General features: G+C 43.3%; 1 pseudogene; it reads right to left on the bottom strand.

Moving 5' to 3' along the window:
• Window positions 1–20,750: 20,750 nt before the first annotated feature.
• Window positions 20,751–20,955, bottom strand: LOC132249722 (U2 spliceosomal RNA; annotated as a pseudogene).
• Between the last annotated feature and the right edge of the window lie 1,279 nt (window positions 20,956–22,234).

The raw sequence follows: 22,234 nt of genomic DNA, 5'->3' as shown, positions 1-22,234 counted from the left end.
GAAAATATGGCCCTCAGCACCAGAAAGTGATTATGTAACATAGCTTTTATTCAGCACTGAAAAAATAAGCCTTCCTTTCTAGTTAGCTCTGCTTTCATTTCTGGCGGCAGCAGAGACATAAATTGCATTATTTGCCTTTTATCTCTGTGGATAATATTTTAGAAAGCATTTTTTGTTCTGTTTGAGCTGCTGTCGTGGACAGATGGACTGGAATCCTACCTGCTGGCAAGGGTTTAATTTGTGACAGGAACTCTATCAGCCTTTCTTACCTCAGGCTGTTTATGGCATAACATGAGGAACTATCATTTACACTCACGATAGTGGAGCAGATGCAGCTCTGCCTTGTGTAATCCCCACCTGGCACTACTCCGGTTGCCCATAACTGTAATGCATGCAGTCAAGAGGTCACAACGCCTGTCACTTGGGTTCTTAAAACTGAGAGGCCATTTCTCTTTGTCTATTTATAGTCCAGTGCTAGCATGTGAATAGAGCACAGCGTATCAATGCTGCATAGGTGAGCAGAAGCAAAATTCTGCCATAAAAACCCTTTAACTTCAGTGAAGGCAACATGTAGCCCAAACATTTTGCTTCTTTCATTTAAGTCAAATTCATGACTGAGTACTTTCCAATGATAAATAGCTATATCAACAGCATAGCCCGAGGGAGACCAGGCCATTGTGTATAATTGTTTTCCCCTTTTTGTTGTTAGGTACATCTGAGAGCCTTTACTACAATTTGTATGAAAAAGAAGGTGAATATTGAACTTTTTTTTCAGACTGATTACATGTATAATGGCAAAAAGGGTGCACAATATTGTAACTGTATAAAACAATTCTTTTGACAGTAAGAGATTTTTACAAATAATCGATAGATATTGGGCCAAATTCTGTTTTCAAGCATTATTTGGAGTGTGTTGCCAAGAGTCAAAGATTTCTCAGGGATTTCATCTTGAGAAAACCTCGAGAATATAAATTCCAGTTTGTCCGAATCCCAGAGTCAGGTTGAAATGCTTATACGGAGAAATTTCAGATAAATAATTATGGATTAGGAAGAATGGTGGGGAGGGGGAGGAGAAAGGGAACTAAAATGTGAAAAAAAACTTGAGGAATCTTTCTTTGTAAATTATCTCAAATAAGTATTTTAAAAGGTCAAAATGACCAGCATCTGTTTTAACCTCACCATAAATAAATAAGAAATTATTTTGCCAGTTTCTCTTAAGGCACAAGTTACTTTAAATCAGAGCAAGGCAGAATGGAATCCACACCTAATGTGAATACTGACTTTTAAGAGCACCGTCCTCACCATTTTTTTAATTTTCTCTTTTGCTCTAGCTTTATTTTACAAGTGCTATGGACAAGTCTCCCACAACACTTGTGTGTGTATGAAAAACTTCCCACTGACACAATGTATCAGATCTAGGACAAATCTATTACTAATAGATTGCTTTCTCCTGCTTTCTCCGTAGTGTTTCACCTATTGCAGGTACTTCCACTTACCCTACTGACCTGAAAACATGATGTAGGAGCAGACTTTCCATCCCCATGATGCCAAGGGTTGTGAGAAAGTGACCATTACAATGTTCAACTAAATTAGTTTCACAGTGACACAATGAGAACTTACTCCAACCACCAGTAAAGTCAACAAAAAATCTGTTGGTTTAAATGGGAGTTGAATTAAACCCCGGATGAATACACAGATATGCCATACTGTACTGGGTCTAAAGTCCATCTCTTTTAGTATCCTATCTCTAAGAGTAACCAGAATTTAGAGGCTTTAGAGGCACATGCTAGAAACAGGAATGATCTAGAAGTAGCAATACTTGCATTGTGCTGTGATGAGTAACAAGGGGAAGCCCAGGATCTCCCAGTGGTCCTTGGGGAGGGGACACTCATGAGAAGAACTCCGCATCCCAGAACACGAAGAAATTAGAGAGGATCATGCTCAGCAGCAGTATAATGAAGCTGAGCTCAATAATCAATTTAGTTATGAAAGAAAATAAAGGAGTTGAGATAAGTATTTGGAGGAGATAGGATGACAAAGAGGAGTTCTGGTTCTCCAGTTAGGGTGCACATAATGAAAGTTATGTTTTTCTCCCATGCATCTGGGCTTTGTTGATTGCCACATAAAGCTGGGAAGGAATGTTTCCTCCTATTATGACAGGTATCAGGGATATTTTTCACTCTATACTTAAAGACTCTTGCACATCCTTCTCTTTATACATGTTCTTACATGCAGTCCTCCCTCCCACCTATCCTAGAGATCATCATTCATTATTCATGTCACTCCATTCCTTCATTCCCAGGACATGCTTCTCCTGATCCCCTGGGCTCCACTCTCCATGCCTTCTGTAGATTCCCTCTATTTTCCTCCCTGTAGCTACCATCTAGTTACCATTCAGATCCTTCTCATCTCTGGTTATGTAAATGCACTAGTATCCAACTAACATTTACAGTTAAAAGTCATAGTTATTTTTTTTCCTGAATGTGTATGAAATGCCTGTTTAAAACCAAAGCCTGAATCATATCTACAAGTAACAGGAATAAGGGCAAATACAAAAAAGCAGAAATATAAATGTAGTACTGTACCTGAATAGCTTAAGACATACACTCTGTAAAGCAGAGCATTTATCTCTGCTTTGTCCTAATGTATGTAGAATCCATGAACCAGAATGATTATTAGCACAATGGGAAACAAAAGACTATACACTTTTGCTTAACTTTCACCCCCAGTCTACACAAAACAATTTTACTTGCATCTACACAAAACAATTTTACTTAAGATTAGACCTAATTACTGTGCAGTAAGCGTCACTGTCTTCATGTGGAGACACTTACTCTAGGGTCATTTGCTCTAATTGCAAGTAAATTTGTTATCTGTAAATACAAGTAGCAAATTTACTCTCAATTACTCTCAATTACTTACTGCACAGTCCAGCATGTGAAGACAGCTGACCAGGAGCAAATGTGCTCCTGGTAAGCCGGGCAGCAGGAGGTGAGATATTGCTCAGGAGCATTGGGCCAGGAGACAGATATCTCCTGGTCGGGCCTGGGACATTGCTTCCTGCCCCTGGGAGCTGCCTGCTGCTGGGACGGACTCCAGCACCAGAGCTTGGGCAGGGACAATTTCCCCCTGCCCCAGCAACAGAGAGCCCATGGCCCTGCTTCCTCATCAGGGGCCAGGGGCTGGAAGATCACAAAAGTGACCGGGGTAGTCATGGGGCCTAGGCTGGGAGATGATCACAGAGTGGGACTCAGAGCCCCCTGCTGCCAAGGCAGGGGGACATTGTCCCTGCCTGGGCTTCAGTGCTGGAGCCCACCTCAGCAGCAGTCACCTCCCAGGAGCAGGGAGCAATGTCCTAGCCCTGACCAGGAGTCAGCTTTCTCTTGGCCCTGTGCTCCCTGGCAGCCCCTGGGCTAGCACCCAGAGGGAGTCTAGAGCTCCCCTGGCTGCTTCAGGGGGCTGGTGCAGGGCTGGAGGGAGTGTGAGCAGTCTGCTCCTAGAAGCAGCAAATCTGCTCCTGTGTCCCTGTATGTGTAGATGTGTGCCTGGGACAGTTTACTCTTGAGTAGTTTACTCTAGAATAAACTGATCCCATATTATTTTCACATGTAGATGTGACCAATATGTGCTAAGGAATACCTTGGATAAGGGAAGGGATACTAAAAAGGATCCACAGAGGCTACAAACAGATGTCACAATTGTCCTGGGAAAAAACACTTTTTCCCAGGAAAAAATGTGATCATTCAGATGTATATGTCTGTTATCCCAGGACAAACTTGAAAAAGGCTCACAGGATAAGAAGTAAGTGCTAACGGACTGTCCCAGAACATCGTGAAGTGGTTCCAAAAAGTTGTCCCAGATTTGTATCATTGCACCAATGACTGAAAAGCAGCAGTTCATTCAGCCTCTCACTAAACCTTTACTGGAAGGGTGATATTCTATATGCCAATCTTGGGACTTTTCTCATCGGGACTAGAGGTACAGCTTGTCCCAGAACAAATGCAATGGCTGTTCCTAACTAGAGATCCTCTTTTTTTTTAACTCAGTCTGAAAAAATAGAAGTAAAAAAAAAAAACCCCTCTTCATTCTGAAAATAGAAGTAACAGTCAATTTATTCTTTTACATAAAAAGAAAAGGACTCATGCTTAAGATTTTTTTCCTATTAAAATCCCTGTATTTCTTTAATATCAGCATCTATGGTCCAATGTTAGACACTAGAAGAGACAAAAAAAATTAATATTTATCTTGTAAATTTATATGGATATGCATAGAAGCATAGAAAAAATAGAGCTGGAGAAGACCTCAGAAAGGAATCTAGTGCAACCCTCTGCTTAAAACAAGATAAACTTTACTATACAAGTTTTTTTCTAACCTATGCTTAAAATGATACAATCCTGTCTCTGCCTTTGGCCAACTGTGAGTGGAAAATAAAGATAACTAATTAAAAAATAATTTATTCTAACACTTACATTAATTTCTTTGTTGTGTGACATGTTAGAAAATAAGAAATTATATGTATTCATCTGAGTATATGTAGACAAGCTGTATTTACATTTTACTGGCAGAATGCCTTAAAACATATTCAGTTACTACTGGGAAGAAGGATGGTTTGTGGTAGCTGCAGTGTGACCACGACAGCCCAGCTGGTGATTGGGGGGGGGGGGAGGGGGGCTCCAAAAAGGGAAGGATCAGGCCCCTTAGGGCTCTGGCAAGAGTAGTGGCTACTGGCAGGAAGCCAGGGAACAGGGGGCTACCTGGTATGAGCCCCCTATGCTTGTTCTGCCACTGGTGCCGGGGCTCTGAGGAGCCTGATCCTTCCTTCTGTGGAGCATTCCCTCCTGCAGCCTCTGGCTGGGCTGCCAGGCATGCCATGGTGACCCGTTCTGGGGCTCTCCTGGAAGCCTAGGACTGGGTGCAGGGGAGGGTCCATGATGATGCAGCAGGGAGTTGGGAGCATGCTCTCCCATGCCCAGCATCCAATCGGGTGGCCCAGGTGCTCGGCTGTGCTTGTCATTCTCTGGCACCCCATGAGGTATGCTGGGAGATGTGTGGGAGCACCCCCAGCCTGCTGGCCTTGGCCAGTGCAGGCAGCCTGCATACCCTCCTCTTCCCCACACCAAGGGTGAATGTATGGACTTTTTTGCTCCTGATCAGACCCCCATAGGTTTGACTGATTCCACCTTGGGATTTTTGAATGTCTGTACTTAGCCTTAGTCATGACATAAATGTACAAACACACATATATTAACATGCCTTTTGAAACCTATGGTAAGTCCACTTTGGGCATCAGGGGATCTAACAGAGAAGGGCTGTAAATAATAAATAAATAAATCCAATAAATCCTGTCCACCCCAAAGCTCACACCTATGCTGTGCATGCATAAAACCAGAAGATACCCCAATGCTGAAATCTGGAATTTGTCATGCCCAGACATTGTAGAGCTTGTTTATTTGTTGTCCAATGTAAAACTGTAAAAAAAATACAACCCACAAAAACTAGTGTAATATTTGGGGGGTGGGAGAAGTTAGGTAGATTTCCTTGAAATGTTCCACATAAATATTCCTCCTAAATTCTTCATTAACACATTTTCTTGTTTGAGATTTCTATTAATAGTTTGTATGATATGAACACTGCTTTCAAGGAAACAAGATTAATGAAATCTTTTTTCTTTTGGAGGTTGACTCCAAAAGTATATTCCAACAAATGTCTCTTCTTTCACAGCTACTTTTTACTGTTGAACAGCTAATGTCAAAATGGCAGTTGCAATCATTGGCTGCATCTACAGGAGTGCAGACATTTGTTTCCAGAGGGACAAGTAGCAGTGGCACACCTTGTGTTACTGCTACTTGTCCCCAGGGGACACCTGTGACATGCATGCTCTGGTGCATGACAGGTTACTCTGGGTGGGCTATGGGAGGCTGGGGCCAGCAACTGTGCTGGCCCCAACAGCCTTACCTGAGGTCCTGGGGGCCTCCTGGGGCAGCAGCCATGGCAGGAAGCCTGGCTGGCAGCTGAAGCATGGCTCCGGCTGGCCAGGTTCTGGTTTTGGGCAGCATGTGATGCCGCCATGTGTGCCGCCCCACTTTTTTGTGTGTGAAAAAAACCCCCTCGCTGTATGGTAGCAGTGCCTGGAAATCCTGCATGTGCAGTGTATGACATTGCAGATGGGTCTGAAGTGCCACATCTCACATGTTCGTGCTCATCTGGATGTGGCCATTATGTCTAAAACTCATGAATAATTTATTTTGGTACCTAAACATGGATTTAGAATGTTTAAAGTCAGTACCCAAGTTTAAAAACCTTATAGGTTTCTTCAGATCAAAATGAACAGCACTGACTCAGTTACCTTGTTTATAGTGAAAATGCCTCTTTAGAAACATTGGAAATACCCCCATAAAATATTCTATGAATGAAGAGCAAATCCAAGAGAATTAAATTGACCAAACATTCTAATTTTATAAAGGTAATCCTAGTTTTTCATATGATAATGTTCCAGCTTCCCAGGAATTTCTTTCCAAAATTCTCAATCAATATATAATCCTATAAAAGAACTTACTTTTGTATTTACCAGAACAAAATCTCCATGAATTCAGAGTTTATAATGAACAATGTTTCAAGTGAAAAGTCAAAAGGGTGTAAAAGCTCTCAAAATCTTCCTTTCAGTCAAAGTGAACATTGACAGTACTTATTTACCTATTCCTAACTAATTAATTTGAATCACAGTAAATTGCTGAGCAAATCTTTCACTTTGAAAATATACCTGTATCATTACTGAGTCAAAAGCTATTAGAAGCAACAGAAACTTGCTTAAGAAAATATCACTATGACTTTTCTATGATTATTTCACATCTGAAAAAGTGTTGCAACAGTATTTTCCCAGATTTTTATTCTAAAAATATAGTCTCCTTAAGGATGAAGGTCAAGAGTTGTGCGAGAGAGGTTGGTGATCTCTCAAAACCAGATTTTAAAGATCCATTCACTATCTTTTATCACGTGACAGGAATAGACAACTCTCATTCCATTAGAAAATAACTTAAAATATGCAAATACCTTCACAGAAGTTGTACTGATAATGCTTTACAAATCAGTCTTTGCCTTACTTTTTTCTTTAAGCACTAAATGTGTAAGTAAATATGAATTAAGATAAATATTGAACCACTGGATCATCAGGGATTGTCTTATAATTGCTCTTCTGATTTATAAAACCAAAGCAAGCAATCCAAATGTTAAAGGCTAACTTGCTATCTATTGATTTAAGATGACATACTCCCATACTGTGCTATGGTTAAAGCAGTCCCTGTAGAGCTACATAAAACAGTTGAGCAGTATGACTTCTCATTTTTCCCATCCCCAGAGAAGAAGAGAATCATTAGCCAATAACAACATCAGAGAAAAACCTATTAAACCTATTATAGGTGTCAAACCAACACGATGACATAAAAGTAAGAGCGAAAGACTGGCCCACTGGGGATGAAATAATACAGTTTTGTCTGCTGCATATCAGTGCCAGAAGCAGAGTCCATTTGGGTTTATACATTTAAGCAAGGATTGTCAAAAGTGCCAAAACACTCTTAAGTTTGGATTTCATAACACCTTTTCCTCCCTTTGTAACTGATCTTAGTCATTAGTACCTGAGGAATAAAAGGTGGTGAATAACAGCTACCAGCAAGTGTTAATTATGAAACAATTATCCCACAAAGATCATTTGATGTATGGTGTTGAAATAGGGATGATTATTAATTCAAAACAGCTTTGTCCTTAGAAGCTAGTCTACAATCAAAAGCTTTAAGAACCTGAATCATTAAACAGACTGAACTCTGGTGTCTAATTCAAGAAAGCAAGGAAGAAGTTATGTACGTCAATGAAAGGTTTGGGGTTTTTTTTAAATTACCTCCATCTTTTTCGGGTTAGATAAAATAATGGCAATATGAGCACCTTTTACCTATACTTGGTAATCAAGAATGCTGCTAGTACTGTAAATAGTTTGCCTATGAAGAAGTTAAAAGAAAGACAAATGCACTTTATACGTCTGTGCAGGGAGGTGAATCCTCATGCTAGAGTTTCATTCTTTTCATACAGGCATCAGAGAAGGAGTAGCAATTTACGGCCACATAAAGTAGACCCTTAAAGTAGACCCATGTTAAAGCTAAGGCACCTATACACATGCTGGATGCCTGCTTCAATGTGTGTTAATTGGCATGCTCCAGTAGCATCAGCATCACATGTATTTAGTGTCCCTGCCCTTCAAAATAGCAACTGGGGCGCTTCAACTAAAGCTCGTCAAACAAGCTATACATAAAGTGCCCCCCACCACCATTTTGAAGTGCAGGATGTTGAATACACAAGATGCTGCAGGTGCTTTAATTAGAGCATCTCCTGAGAGCCACTCTAATTAAAGCGCCCTCCTCCCTCCCAACCCAGAGCACTTATAAAGACACCCCTAGAGTCCTACACTGGGAGAGATGTGATTAGGCAGCACACGAATCAATCCTCATCTAACTCAGTGAAAAATACTCAAGAAAGCTGAACATAACTAGTTGCTGTATTAAGCTTTCTGAAAATCCTCTTCTTGCCATAGAAATCCTCCCTTCTAAGGATTCATTGTGTTGAAGCCATGGTGTCAGGAAGCCTCAATGGATTAGAGGCCTTCTCAGAAAACAGTTCTTGCCTATGGCAGGTCTCCTGGGATCCATTTGGAAACTCTGGCATCTGGGAGCTTCATACTGTTGCCATCCTCCCCTTCTCCTCCCACACACATACACATATGCATGCACACACACACACATACATGGAGACAAAAATGGAAGAAAACATTGAAGGGTGATCTGGCAAAATTTCCCGTTCACTGATTTAACCCATGAAACTCACTTACACCTAAACTCAAGCCCCTTTGTCAACCTAAAGAAACCTGAGATGAATAGGGCCCCTTAATCTTCACTACAATCTAGGTGCTCAAATATCTTTTTAACTATATTATAATAATGTTTTGTTAATCTAACTGATATTTATTTGCAACCTTAACTATATTTTAATGTAGCTTTTTTTTTTTTTGCAATTACATATAATTGTATGAAGTCTGCTGGCCAGTTTGTTAAGGATTTTTGTGCTCTCCAAGCAAACAACGCCTTGCAGATCACTAACAAGTAGGCATTTTCATATTCTTTTTGTAATGTTTCCTTCAACTAAGATAGGACCTTGCTAATTTAACCTGGGTAAAAACTCCTTCCTGAATGCAAATCTGCTGCTTATTTTCACTTTGAGTAAAACCCATTAGATAGGCCTTTTGGCAAAATTAGGGGGCAGTTTTATACATTGGGGGGGGGAGGGGAGTCTTTAATTACAATGGCTCTGAGAGCCACTTTAATTAATGTGCCCAGTGTGTCTCATGTATCAGTGTCCCCACACTTCAAAATGATGGCAAGGGCACTTTACCTAAAGCTTGTCAAATGAGCTTTAGTTAAAGTGCCCCTGCCACCATTTTGAAGCATGGGGATGCTGATACATGAGATATGGAGGCTTCCTGGAGTGCAGTAATTACAGTGCTCCAGCAGACTCAATTAATAGTCTGCTCAGACATGCTATAATTGCAGCACATTGGAGCAGCCTCCTGGCTGGTATATGGGCACCAAGGAGTAGCAACGTACCTCAACCAATCTAGCTATGGCCAGCCTAGCTATGGCCAGTTTCCAGTGCTTCAGAGAAAAAGTGAAAAAACCAGGAGAAAAAAACCCAATTCTTTCCGTCCCCTATGGGGGCAAAAAGAAGACCAGAAAGGAGACCTTAGTACAGCTAATAGCTAACAGCTAACAGATTTTTTTCTAAACATGCTGCAAGAACCTAAAGGTGAGCAGCAGCAGATACCTTGAACCATGAAATAGATTGCTTATTATCAGTGGGTGCATCTACATGTGCAATTTATGCATCTGAATTTTCTACACAGAAAATTCAGGCGTGTAAACTGCACCCAGGCAAACATCTGAACATGTGCCTGTTGGGAGCAAATTTACTTCCAACGGGAGCAGTTCAGTCCAGGACTGCTCCTGCCCTGCTCTGCCACTCTGCAGCAGCCAAGGGAGCTTCAAGCTCCCCTAGGTGCCAGCCCCAGGCTGCCAGGGGGCATGGGGGTCAGGCCTTGGCTCCATGGGGCAGTAAAATGTCTTGTGTAGACACACCTTGTTTCCCTAAATGACTGATTGTCAGTCCTAGGGACAAGATTGCACTGGGGTCTAGAACCAGCCCCAGTATGGTCCTGGCCCTGGGATCAACAATCAACTGGTTGTCAGCCGCAGCCTGGGTCTGGGGCTGCAGAAAGGGCCAAAGGAATTCCCCTGCTGGGGATTATACCCCATACCTCACAGCTCTGTCCATGCTTCTGCACATGGGGGATCAGAGCAGGGGCGACATGTAGGGGGTGCACGTGGGTGCATGTGCACCCCCTGAGCATGGCAGTGCACCCTCTGCAAAAAAGCACCACCAACACTGTCAGTCGCCACTTGCCACCCCACCACCAACATCACCGGCGGCATCTGCAGGCAGTCTGCAGGTCCCACTGGCCAATGCTGCCTGTGGCAGCTGAGGGTGGTCCCTGACCCTTGGTCGGTGCTTGTACCCACCACCACCACCAATGCCACTGGTGGTTGCAGGAGCTCTCTTGCTTACTGCTGCCACACTCCTGCCACTGCCATGTTCCCCTACCTGCCAGAGGCATGTACCATTCATGGATAAGAGGCTTCCAGAATGGTTTAAAGACCTCAGTCAGGGAAACCCTTCACCTCCCTGCCCCAGGATCTTTTGAACCCCCATGCCCAGCAGCCCAGCCAGAGCTGCCAAGCCTTGGGTTTCTGTTGACCTCAGCCCGACTTGACAGTGCAGGGGACTGGCAAGTAATAATGGCATAATTGGGCTCTGATTCTTGATTCCAAAATTGTGCTTCTTGCCATGCATCAGATCCTATTGAACCATTAAATGAGTATGTGCCAGGGGCCTAGGAGTCAGTGATTTCTGGAATTCCATCCAGAAGAGATAAGGTACAAATTCTGATATCTATTGTGGTAACACTGGTTTATATGGTGCCTGGCCAAAGAGACCTGAAAGGAGACCAGAAAGGAGATCCTAGTACAGCTAGTAGCTAACAGCTAACAGATTTTTTCCAAACATGCTGCAAGAACCTAAAGGACTTTGATCTATCCATATCTGCAAAAACAGTCTGCTGCATGCCAACAGGTAGAAACAGTAGATTTGTTCCACCCTCTTTAGAAACTTGCAACATGACACTGTTACTGCCAGCTTTGTCCTCATTTGCAGTGTGAAAGCAGAACAAATGCCATGATAAGAATTATCTCAGCATGTCTCCTATCTACTGTGAAACCTGCATAAAGAACCACCCTTTTTAGACAATCTTAAGGCTTGATTCAGTGACGTGATTTCAGTGTGGATTGACCAGATTTTCCCTGTCTTTAATGGATGCTGTTAACTTGGAAATTATATTCAGTGGAACTTCCCATAACCTTATATTAGTCATATATTTAACTACATTGCTAAGTTTGAAATTGCCTTCTAGTTATGTTTAGAAATACAATTATTAATTGTTATCAATTGATATTTTCAGTCCATTGATTGAATGAGTAAGGGGATTTTCACTGTATTTGTTTAATCTTTGTATATATACTTATCTTCTGTAATTTATAAAATGTATTTTTTATCCCAGGATCAAGGCATTCTGGTATCTGGAAAAAAATCCCTCTCATATTGAAAATACCTATATAGTTTAATACAGATCTGATAACCTTCCTCAATGTGTTTTGAATTATGATATAGAATGTAATGGAATATGAGAAAATTATATGCATTAGTTTGAAAACTTATAAAAAGGTAAGAAAATTTCTCATTCAATTTTATGGGTAGTACTCTATTACCATACAACCCTGCTGTCTCATTCTATACAGTCTTACATTGACTAAATGCTAATTCAAAGAGAGTTTCAGCACAAGAAACAGCTTCCTTCCCAAACACCTCTCCTCATATAGATTCCTGATCAGACATGTCGGGTATGGACAATCAGATCCCTTAACGCAGGAGTTTTCAACCTTTTTTATCATTGTACCCCCAGGTGGCCGGATGCAGATTAGTGTACCCCTGGCTGCCGAGCAGGGGAGGGGTGGTGTGCAGCCAGACGCCAAGTGGGAGGGTGGGGGTTGTGGCACATGGCTGGACACAGAGCGGCGATGGCCACCACGTGTGAGCTTCCCCCACCCCCTGCGTCTGGCTGGGCAGGTGGCGCCTGCACGGCAGCACAGGATCATGCGTGGCATAACTCCGTCCCCATCCACCAACGTATACCCCTAAAGCCTTCTCAAGTACTCCCCTGCCTTAATGTATGACAACCTCTACCTTAATGTATGATATTCAGTGTCATGCAGAGATACTCCTACTTGACTAAGAATGTGCTAGGAACATTAAATCTACACAATGCAAGGTAGAGGTTCTCAGCTTAGGTCTGCTTATACTAAGAAAGTAATATAGATGGCTCAGGTACTACACCTGAGATAATAAGCCCTGATTCTTAGCCAAGTCAGTTGAAGGGTAAGTTTCTGGAAGTTAGCTCTCATTTACTATGAGGTAAGAAGGTGCATTTCAGCAGTTACCATGAAGCAGATGACACATTATTGTAAAGTCTTGCCCTTCTTTCCACTGTGATAAATTGCCCATGTGCCCAAGCCCTTAGATTCATATATATATATATATATATATATATATATATATATATAAAATTATTAATTATGGTAGAAAGACTGATATGATCTGAAATTCTTGAAACAACCTTGCAATAAGCAAACCAGTGACATAAACTTAAGAACAGAGATGCTAGCAAAAATCATTATAAATCTTCTATGAGGATTCTTTGCCCTTCTAAGTATATAACAGGCTGGTTCAAAAATGTCTGAACAATGAAGAATGAGACCAAAATTGCTTTGCTCTTTTTTGTTCAGAGATTTTTGAGGCAGTCTATTACACACTTGGAGTTTTACTTTGATTTAAAGCTAACAATAATTAAACCTTTACTAGCAATTTTGACAGAATATATCGTATATCTTAAAGTGGTACCAGACTCAAGTGGTTTGTGCTTACGATAATATTTGACATCTCTTCATCTTTCTGATCAAAGCCTGTTATTTTACACACAACAAAATCCACAGGATTAGACTGAGTTTATTGAAACTTGATTGACAGATTATGAAAGTGAGATACTTTGACAAATAGGAGAGTACCATTTTGATTCAATTCAAAGAGAGCATTCCCAACAAAAAGCATCTACACAAAGAAACATTATTTTGATCTTGTTACATGGATGATGTTTATACATAGTACATAGTCCTTTTGTGTACACAGATTATGAAAAATAACTATAATAATATTTTGTATTCAGAGCAGATTCTGTTAGAGGATCCCAAAGCACTTTAACATTGATAAATCAAATGTCATAATATCCTGAAATGAAGATATTATCGTTCTATTTTGATAAGGGAGGAAACTTAGGGTGTTTATACATGTGCTAAGAGAGTATGTGAGGGGTTGCTTTAATTAAAGTGGCTCTGAGAGCTGCTCTAATTAAAGCTTCTGAAGCATCTCATATATCAGCATCCCCACAGTGAAAAATGGTGGTGGTGGCATTTTAACTAAGGCTTATTGAACAAGCTTTAGTTAAAGCACCCCTACTGCCATTTTCCAACATGGAAATGCTGATACATGAGATGCTGGAGTCTGCTGGAGCATGATAATTACCACACTCCAGCAGATTCGATTAACCGACTCAGAGGAGAAGACGTCAGGTCATCGTGGTGGGTGACTCCCTCCTGAGAGGAATGGAGGGAGCCATCTGCTGCCCGGATCCCACAGTATGGGAATTATCCTGCCTGCCCAAAGCCTGGATTTGAGACATCACAATGAGGATGTGATACTCTTCAATGTCTTCATCAGTGACTTGGACAAGGAAGTGAAGTGTACTCTGTCCAAGTTTGCAGATGACACAAAACTGTGGGGAGAAGATGACACACCGGAGGGCAGGGAACAACTCAGGCAGACCTGGACAGGTTGGACAAATGGGCAGAAAACAATAGAATGCAATTTTACAAGGAGAAATGCGAAGTGCTGCACCTAGGGAGGAAAAATGTCCAGCACACCTACAGCCTAGGAAATGAACTGCTCGGTAGCACGGAAGTGAAAGGGATCTTGGAGTCCTAGCGGACTCCAAGATGAACATGAGTTGTCAGTGTGACGAAGTCATCAGCAAAGCTAACTGCACTTTACCATGCATTAGCAGGTGCATGACAAACACAACCAAGGAGGTGATACTTCCCCTCTATCGGGCATTGGTCAGACCGCAGTTGGAATACTGCATCCAGTTTTGGGCACCACACTTTAAGAGGTATGTGGATAACCTGGAGAGGGTCCAGAGAAGGGACCCACTAAGCATCAGAATGGGGAAGTAGCAAGTGTACCTATTGGAGGGTTTAGATGCCTCCATACTAATGCTAAGAGCATGGGGAACAAGCAGGAGGAACTTGCACTCCTGCTTTCAAATAAAGAATTCGACCTGGTTAGGCTAACAGAAACTCGGTGGGATTCTACCCACAACTGGGCAGTAGATATTGAGGGCTACAGGCTGTACAGACAGGACAGAGTGGAGAAAAAGCGGGGGTGGGAGGGGGGGTGTATGTTAAGGAGCAATATACATCTTCCATAGTTAATTTGGGCCAGGAAGAAGGGCAAATTGAGGTATCCAAAGATACATCTCAAGCCAGTCCAGAGACGTGATACTCCCCCACTATGTGACATTGTTCATGCCACAATTGGAGTACTGCATCCAGTTCTGGGCACCGCACTTTAAGAAGGATGTGGCCTGCCTTGAGAGGGTTCACAGGAGGGCCACCTTCTTGGCTGGAGGGCAACAGGGCAGGCCCTATGAGGAGAGGCTGAAGGACCTGAACCTGTTCAGCCTTAGCAAGCAGAGGCTGAATTTGGTGGCTGCCTACAAAATCATTAGGGGAGATCAGTAGCAAATAGGAAGGTCCTATTCCCCCCAGCAGCACCTGGGGTGACAAGGAACAATGATCAGAAGCTGCTGGAGAATAGGTCCAGGTTAGAGATTAGGAGGCACTATTTCACTGTTAAGGTGGCTAGGATCTGAAACCAACTTCCTAGGGAAGTGGTCCTTGCTCCTACCTTGGGTAAATTCAAAAAGAAGTTGGACAAACACCTGTCTAGGGTCATGTGATCCCAGCATGTGCTCCTTCTAGTGGCAGGGGGTCAGACTAGATGATCTGCTCAGGTCCCTTCTAACCCCAAACTACTATGAAACTATGAAGCTGCTCGACCTGGTTCTGGCAACTGGGGACAACCTAATCAGCGACCTAATGATTGAAGGGAAGCTGGGTGACAGTGACCATGAGCGGATCACCTTCACCATCCACTGTAAAGTCAGTCAGTCACCGGCAAGTCAGTCAGTAATACAGAAGTCCTCGACTTCAGGAAAGTTGACTTTGACATGCTCAAGAGGCTTGTCAGTTAGGGCCTAAAGGGCCACAACCCAAAAGGGAGGGGAGTTCAGGATGAGTGGTTGCTCCTCAAGGGAGCAATCCTGGATGTGCAAGCAAAGTCTATCCCATCTGAGAGGAAAGGCAGCAAAAGAGCACAGCAGCCCCTTGGCTTTCCAGGGAACTAGCGGACCTCATGCATCTTAAAAGGAAGATCTACAAAGGATGGAGGACTGGAACCACCACCAAGGAGGAATACTCTGGTCTGGTCCACACCTGCAGAGAGCAAACCAGGAAAGCCAAGTCTGCAATGGAACTCCAGCTAGCTACAAATATCAAGGACAATAAAAAAGTCCTTTTTTAGATATGTGGGAAGCCAGAGGAAAAGGAAGAGCAACATTGGGTCCCTGTTAAACCAGATGGGACAACTGACAACTGATGCCCATGAAAAAGCAAACTTGCTAAATGGGTACCTTGTGTCAGTTTTTCACCAGTCCCAAGGGACACCCTGGCCCACTGTGGGTCAGGGATGCTCAGGTGAGGGAGACTCCTTACCCTCCATTGAAGCTGACCTCATGAAGGAACACCTTGACAGGCTAGATATCTTCAAGTCAGCCGGCCCTGATGGTTTACACCCAAGGGTACTCAAGGAGCTGGCTAGCATCATAGGTCATCACCTGGCATGGATCTTTGAGAACTACTGGTGCTCTGGTGAAGTGCCCGAAGATTGGAAGAAGGCCAATGTTGTGCCTATCTTCAAGAAATGGAGGAAAGTGGATCCAGCAAACTACAGGCCCATCAGCATGACCTCTATCCTGGGGAAGGTCTTGGAAAAGATTATCAAAGAGGCCATCCTTAACAGACTAGCTGACGGCAATATCCTGAGGGATACCTAGCATGAGTTTGTTGCAGGTAGGTCTTACTTGACCAATCTCATTTCCTTTTATAACCAGGTGACCTATCACCTGGACAAGGGGGAAGAGATTGATGTCCTATATCTAGACTTTAAAAAAGCCTTCAATCTGTTATCTCATGATCACCTCTTGGCAAAACTGGCCAACTGCAGCCTCGGGTCCATCATGATCTGCTGTCTGGGAAATTGGCTCCATGGTGGGACCCAGAACATGGTGGTTGATGGAAGTCAATCGTCATGGTACCCTGTGACCAGTGAGGTCCCACAATACTCTGTCCTTGGACTTACATTGTTCAACCTCTTCATTAATGATGTGGACATTGGAGTCAGAAGTGGACTGGCCAAGTTCACCGATGATACCAAACTTTGGGGTAAAACATCCACACCTGAGGATGGGGAGTAATCCAGGCTGACCTTGACAGGCTCAGCAAATGGGCAGATGAGAACCTGATGGTGTTCAATACCAAAAAATGCAAGGTTCTCCACCTTGGGAGGAAAAACCTGCAGCATGTTTATAGGCTTAGCAGTGCTATGCTGACTAGCACTATGGACTGGAGGGACTTGGGGGTCAGGATTGACCACAAGATGAACATGAGTGTTCAATGTGATGCTGTGGGTAGTAAAGCAAAACCCTGGCTTGCATCCATAGATGCTTCTCAAGCAAATCCCAGGATGTCATTCTCCCATTGCACTTGGCCTTGGTGAGGCTGCATCTGGATTACTGCCTCCAGTTTTGGGCTCCATAATTCAAAAAGGATGTGGAGAAGCTTTAAATAGTGCAGAGAAGAGCCACATGCATGATCAGAGGTCAGGAAAATAGACCTTATGATGAGAGGCTGAGAGCCATGGGATTCTTCAGCCTGGAAAAGTGCAGGCTCGGGTGCAATCTGGTGGCCACCTATAAGTTTATCGGGGTGTTCACCAGGATCTAGGGGAATGTCTGTTCACCAGAGTGCCCCAAGGGATGACAAGATCGAACAGTCACAAACTCCACTGTGACCAATTCAGGCTGGACATAAGGAAGAACTTCTTTACTGTCCAAGCCCCCAAGGTTTGGAATAGACTGTCACCGGAGGTGGTTCAACCACCCACTTTGAATGCCTTCAAGACACATTTGGATGTCTATCTTTCTGGGATACTATGACTTCCTGGCTCTGGGGCAGGGGGCTGGACTTGATGATCCTTTGGGGTCCCTTCCAGCCCAAATGTCTACAAAAATCTACATGCTGCATCTGGGGATGAAGAACATCAACACTCCTACAGCCTGAGAAGTATCACTCTAAGTAGCACAGGAGCAGAAAGGGATCTCAGAGTCATAGTTGACTCCAAAATTAACATGAGTCACCAGTATAATGAGGTAATAAGTAACACTAACAGCACCCTTTCTTGCATAAGTAGGTGCATCACAAACAGGTCTAGGGTGGTGATACTTCCCCTCTATGCAGCATTGGTCAGGCCACAGCTGGAGTACTGTGTCCAGCTTTGGGTGCCACACTTCAGGAGGGATGAGGATTGCCTGGAGAGGGTTCAGAGAAGGGCCACTCATCTGGTTAAAGGCCTACAGAAAAAAAAACCCTATGTGGACCAACTGGGAGACCTGAATCTCTTCATCTTCTGCAAGAGGAGGCTGAGAGGTGATCTCATGGCCGCCTACAAACTCATCAGGGGAGGGGGGGGCAGCAAGAAATAGGAGATACAATGTTTAACAGGGCACTTGTTCGGTTAACTAGAAATAATGGCCACAAACTGGAAGAGAGCAAATTCAGATTGGACATCAGGAAAAAATTTTTTACAGTGAGGGTTGTCAAAATATGGAATAAGCTTTTAAGGGAGCTGGTGCTGTCCCCTTCCTTGGAGGTGTTCAAAAGGAGATTGGACAGACACCTGGCTGGGGTCATCTGACCCCAGTACTCATTCCTGCCCAGGGCAGGGGTTGGACTCAGTGGTCTAATAGGTCCCTTCCGACCCTAGCATCTATGAAAATATGAAACTATGACTCTGCTCCTATGTGCTGTAATTACAGCACATCAGAGCAGCCTCGCTTAGTGAAAGAACTTAGTATCTGAATTTTAGCAAAGCATTGCATAAGATGCCACATAGGAAACTGGCATTTTATCCCTGGAAAAGGCAGGGATTAGTATAAGAATTGTGAATTAGGTAAGCAGCTAGCTAAAGGGAAGCCAAGGATAAGGGAATTATTGGGATGGAAGCAGCTAATTAGTAGATTTACTTCAGGCTTGGTCTTCAGCCTGATTTTATTTAACATTTTCATTAACCACTTTGGCACAAAAGTAGGAGTGTGGTAATTAAATTTAAAAAGGAAAGGGTGGAATATTATGCAGAAAGAATGAGGGCCTTAAAAATGGAGTAATGGAAATTAGATTAAATGTAATAGTACAAAGTACAAAGCTGCAAGCTGGGAGCTCAGAAGTTGGAAATGACAGAAGAGGACTTTCAGGCGCATTAGCCACTCTCAACAGATCTATGAGTTGCTAGTGTGGTCATGAAAAATGTAATCCTAGCATGTAGCAAGGAATGTTCTTCTAGTATTTTTACAGATAAATATAAGTGATATTGTATAAGGCACTGCTGACACACCCTTTGGAATACAGGAAACCCTCACTATTTGCGGGTTCAGCACTCGTGGTTTCAAATATTCGCGAACGCTGAACCAGCATCTTAAATACTTACAGGAGCTCCTCAGGAGCTCCACGCTTGCCACCACCAGGCTCCCGCTGTCACCACTGGGCTCTCCCCACCCCCAGCGCAGCCATGCCCCCCCTTTCCGCCCCCCAGCCACAGGGGGCACTACTTTCATGATGTTCATGAATGCAGTGCTGTATTTACAGATTTTGCCATTTGCAGGGATCTCAAGAAAGTATCCCTGTGAATGGCAAGGGTCACCTGTACTGCATAATTTGGGTCATGTTAAGAAAGATGAATTCAAAACTGAAGCAAATGTAGAGAAGGACTAGGAATACTGGAATGGGAGGGGAATGGCGAGTCTACATAGGCAAGGAGAGTAAAAGAGTTGAGTGTGTTTATTATACCAAAGTGAAGGCTACAAGGAAATACAATTGCTGTTTAAAAATCTATCAGGAGGGTAAACACTAGAGAAAGGAAAGAATTGTTTAAGATAAACAGCAAGATTGGCACAAGAACAAATGGTTATAAACTGCCTATAAATAAATTTATGCTGAAAATTTTCTGATTTCTAATCTGAGGTGTAAGATCCTGGAACAGTCTTCCAATAGAAGTATTGCTACCTATTACAGTGCCTTATTAGTACTTTTTCAACAGCAAAAGGATCAATGATAATATGTGTCCCACTCACCAGTCTGCTTGAATTGCACCATGGGTTGAATGTTTCTCAGCTTGGGGCAATGAAGTGAATTACAGCTCCCTCCTTTTGTTATGTGTGCTTCCAGAAGAAGTTACAGCAGAGGAGGACCTCTCTTTCTCTATCTGTCTTTCCTGATCTTTCTGCAGCTCTCTGACCCAATGTGCTTTCTCCATAACCCCAAACTTCCATTTATCCCTCTGTGCCAGACAATATACCTCTGGTAAAGAATGGTAGGAGTAGGCACAGAGGCATACTGCATCTGTCTGCTTTACATCAGTGGGAGATACCTTCTATATCCATGTGGTTTCTTCAGGTAGAATCCAACCCATCCCACTTGCTGGTGTTGGAAAAAAGCCTAGAAATTGATTGGCGATTCTTGATCAGCACGATTCTTCTACAATGAAGAAAATGACCCTTCTATGGAATTGCAAGGTGTTGCCTCTATTTATAAATTTTAAAAAAGACCTCCTTATTGGAGTTCCCAATAATAATCAGGCTCTGTCATCAGAAATGGAAAGGTACCTTTTCCCAGTCTCTCACAGACTTGATGAGGGATACAAAGATGAAATTAAATGTTATTTAAAGTGTAAAGTGATGTATCACAGCAAAAATAACCCAAATTATATGCACAGTATAATGGGTTCTACATTAGCTTCTACCACATAGCAAAGAGATCTGAGAGTCATTGTGAACGGTTCTCTAAAAACATCAGCTCAGTGCCCAGCAGACATCAGAAAGGAAAAATCTATGTGGTGCTACTACTAGCAAGTATCATTCCTCCCAGACTCTTCAGCCTAGGACTTCAGATACTTCCAAATCCATGGCAGGCATCCGATGTGTAGACCTCAAGCCTGGAGGCCTTGGAATTCAGGTGCCTCCAAGTCTTGCTTGCCCTTATCCAAAAAGCCTAAGTAGCAAGCTAGGGAGAAATGCCCCATCTCCATAAAAATAAAGTGTGTAGCTAAGATCCTCCCTGTGCAAGGCTATAGTAGACTTTCATGAGGGTGTGGGGGGGCTGCCCACAGTGCATTGGACAAGCCTCCACCCTTAACTACACAATGCCATTCAAGGTGATGTTGGCCCACAAGAGGCTGAGGTCCTACATGCAAGCCCCTGTGAACCAACAGGGACTACACTTCATCTAAGCCAAAAGGCTGAGAAGTGATGGGAACCTACCACAAGGATAGGTTAGTGTAGCACCAGCTCTTTTTCAAGTCATGGTGACCCACTACACTGAATACATTTTGACTTCCTCTTCACTACCACAGCTGACTTGTGTCTTTTGTTGTCATTTCCAAATATTCCTGTTTCTTTGCTGTCACAACCCAAAGTTGTGATTTTTTGTTTGTGTGTGCTTCGGCACTGCTAAATTATGTTCCCGCTAAATTGCAGCTTCCTTGCACGGTGGAGTTCTCTGCTGAAGAAGAGAACCCCGGTGCAAAGGAGAATTTCCCGCCAATTTGTAGCTTTCTTCGCATGGTGCATTTCTTTTGCATCTCAGAAATGCACGGTGCAAAGGAGTTCCCGCCATTTGTATGAAGATTCGTGCCACATTATTGGCCGATTCTAATACATGCACACATGGCGGCTAGCGATTGGCTTGCTAGCCGTATAAAGAGCTTGAGTGGTTTCCGCCCAAGTTGGAGGACTCCACGAACACCAAGAGGAGGAATTAGAGAACTCACCAGGAGGAGGAGACTTTGCACTGTGTGAAGATCTCTAAGCGCTGCGGATCCTTACGGACCCAATGCATTTCTTAAGAAGGCAACAGAGGTCTAAACAGCCTCTGGCCTCTCCCCGTCACCGAGCGCAATCCTAGACGTATCCCTTTCCTGTATAATAAAGATTCGAACCCACGGAGCTTTAACAACTCCGGGGCCAGAGAGCCGAACCGAACCCACGGAGCCTCGAAAACTCCGTGGGAAAGAAATTACCGAACCCACGGAGCCTTAACAACTCTGGGGCCAAAGAACCAAATTTGTCGTAGTCCTCCAACGAGGATTTAAGCAGAGCTGCACCTGGAAACTGTCCAGCCTACACCGCGACCATCTTGGGAGTAAGTAAATAATCTTTAAATCAACCATTATGCCTCCGTGACTAATTCTAGCTCGCCCCCAGTCTCCTCTGGCCCCGCGTGCCCGGGCTGCTGGCCACAGCCCGCGTGTGCAAAGACGGGCCCGGCTCACCCCCGGCCCACACATTTGCCATCCTTAAATGTCTGGCAAACATCACCAAACACAAGCCCAAAGAATTTCCCCAGAATCACTCCGTTGCCTTCTCCTCTCTCAATCTGTCACATGTGATTAGTGTGGCCTTGTCCTCAATGAGGTGGAGCCAGACCAGGTTGCCCTACACCTCATCTGCATACAATTTTTTGGAGGATCCCTGGACTTGTGAGAAGAACACCCAGTACCACTCACAAGTAGAGGGCTAATTAGTACATGG

Source organism: Alligator mississippiensis, chromosome 3, assembly GCF_030867095.1.
Source record: "Alligator mississippiensis isolate rAllMis1 chromosome 3, rAllMis1, whole genome shotgun sequence".
Taxonomy (NCBI): Eukaryota; Metazoa; Chordata; order Crocodylia; family Alligatoridae; genus Alligator; species Alligator mississippiensis.
This window is presented reverse-complemented; position numbering and strand designations above follow the sequence as displayed.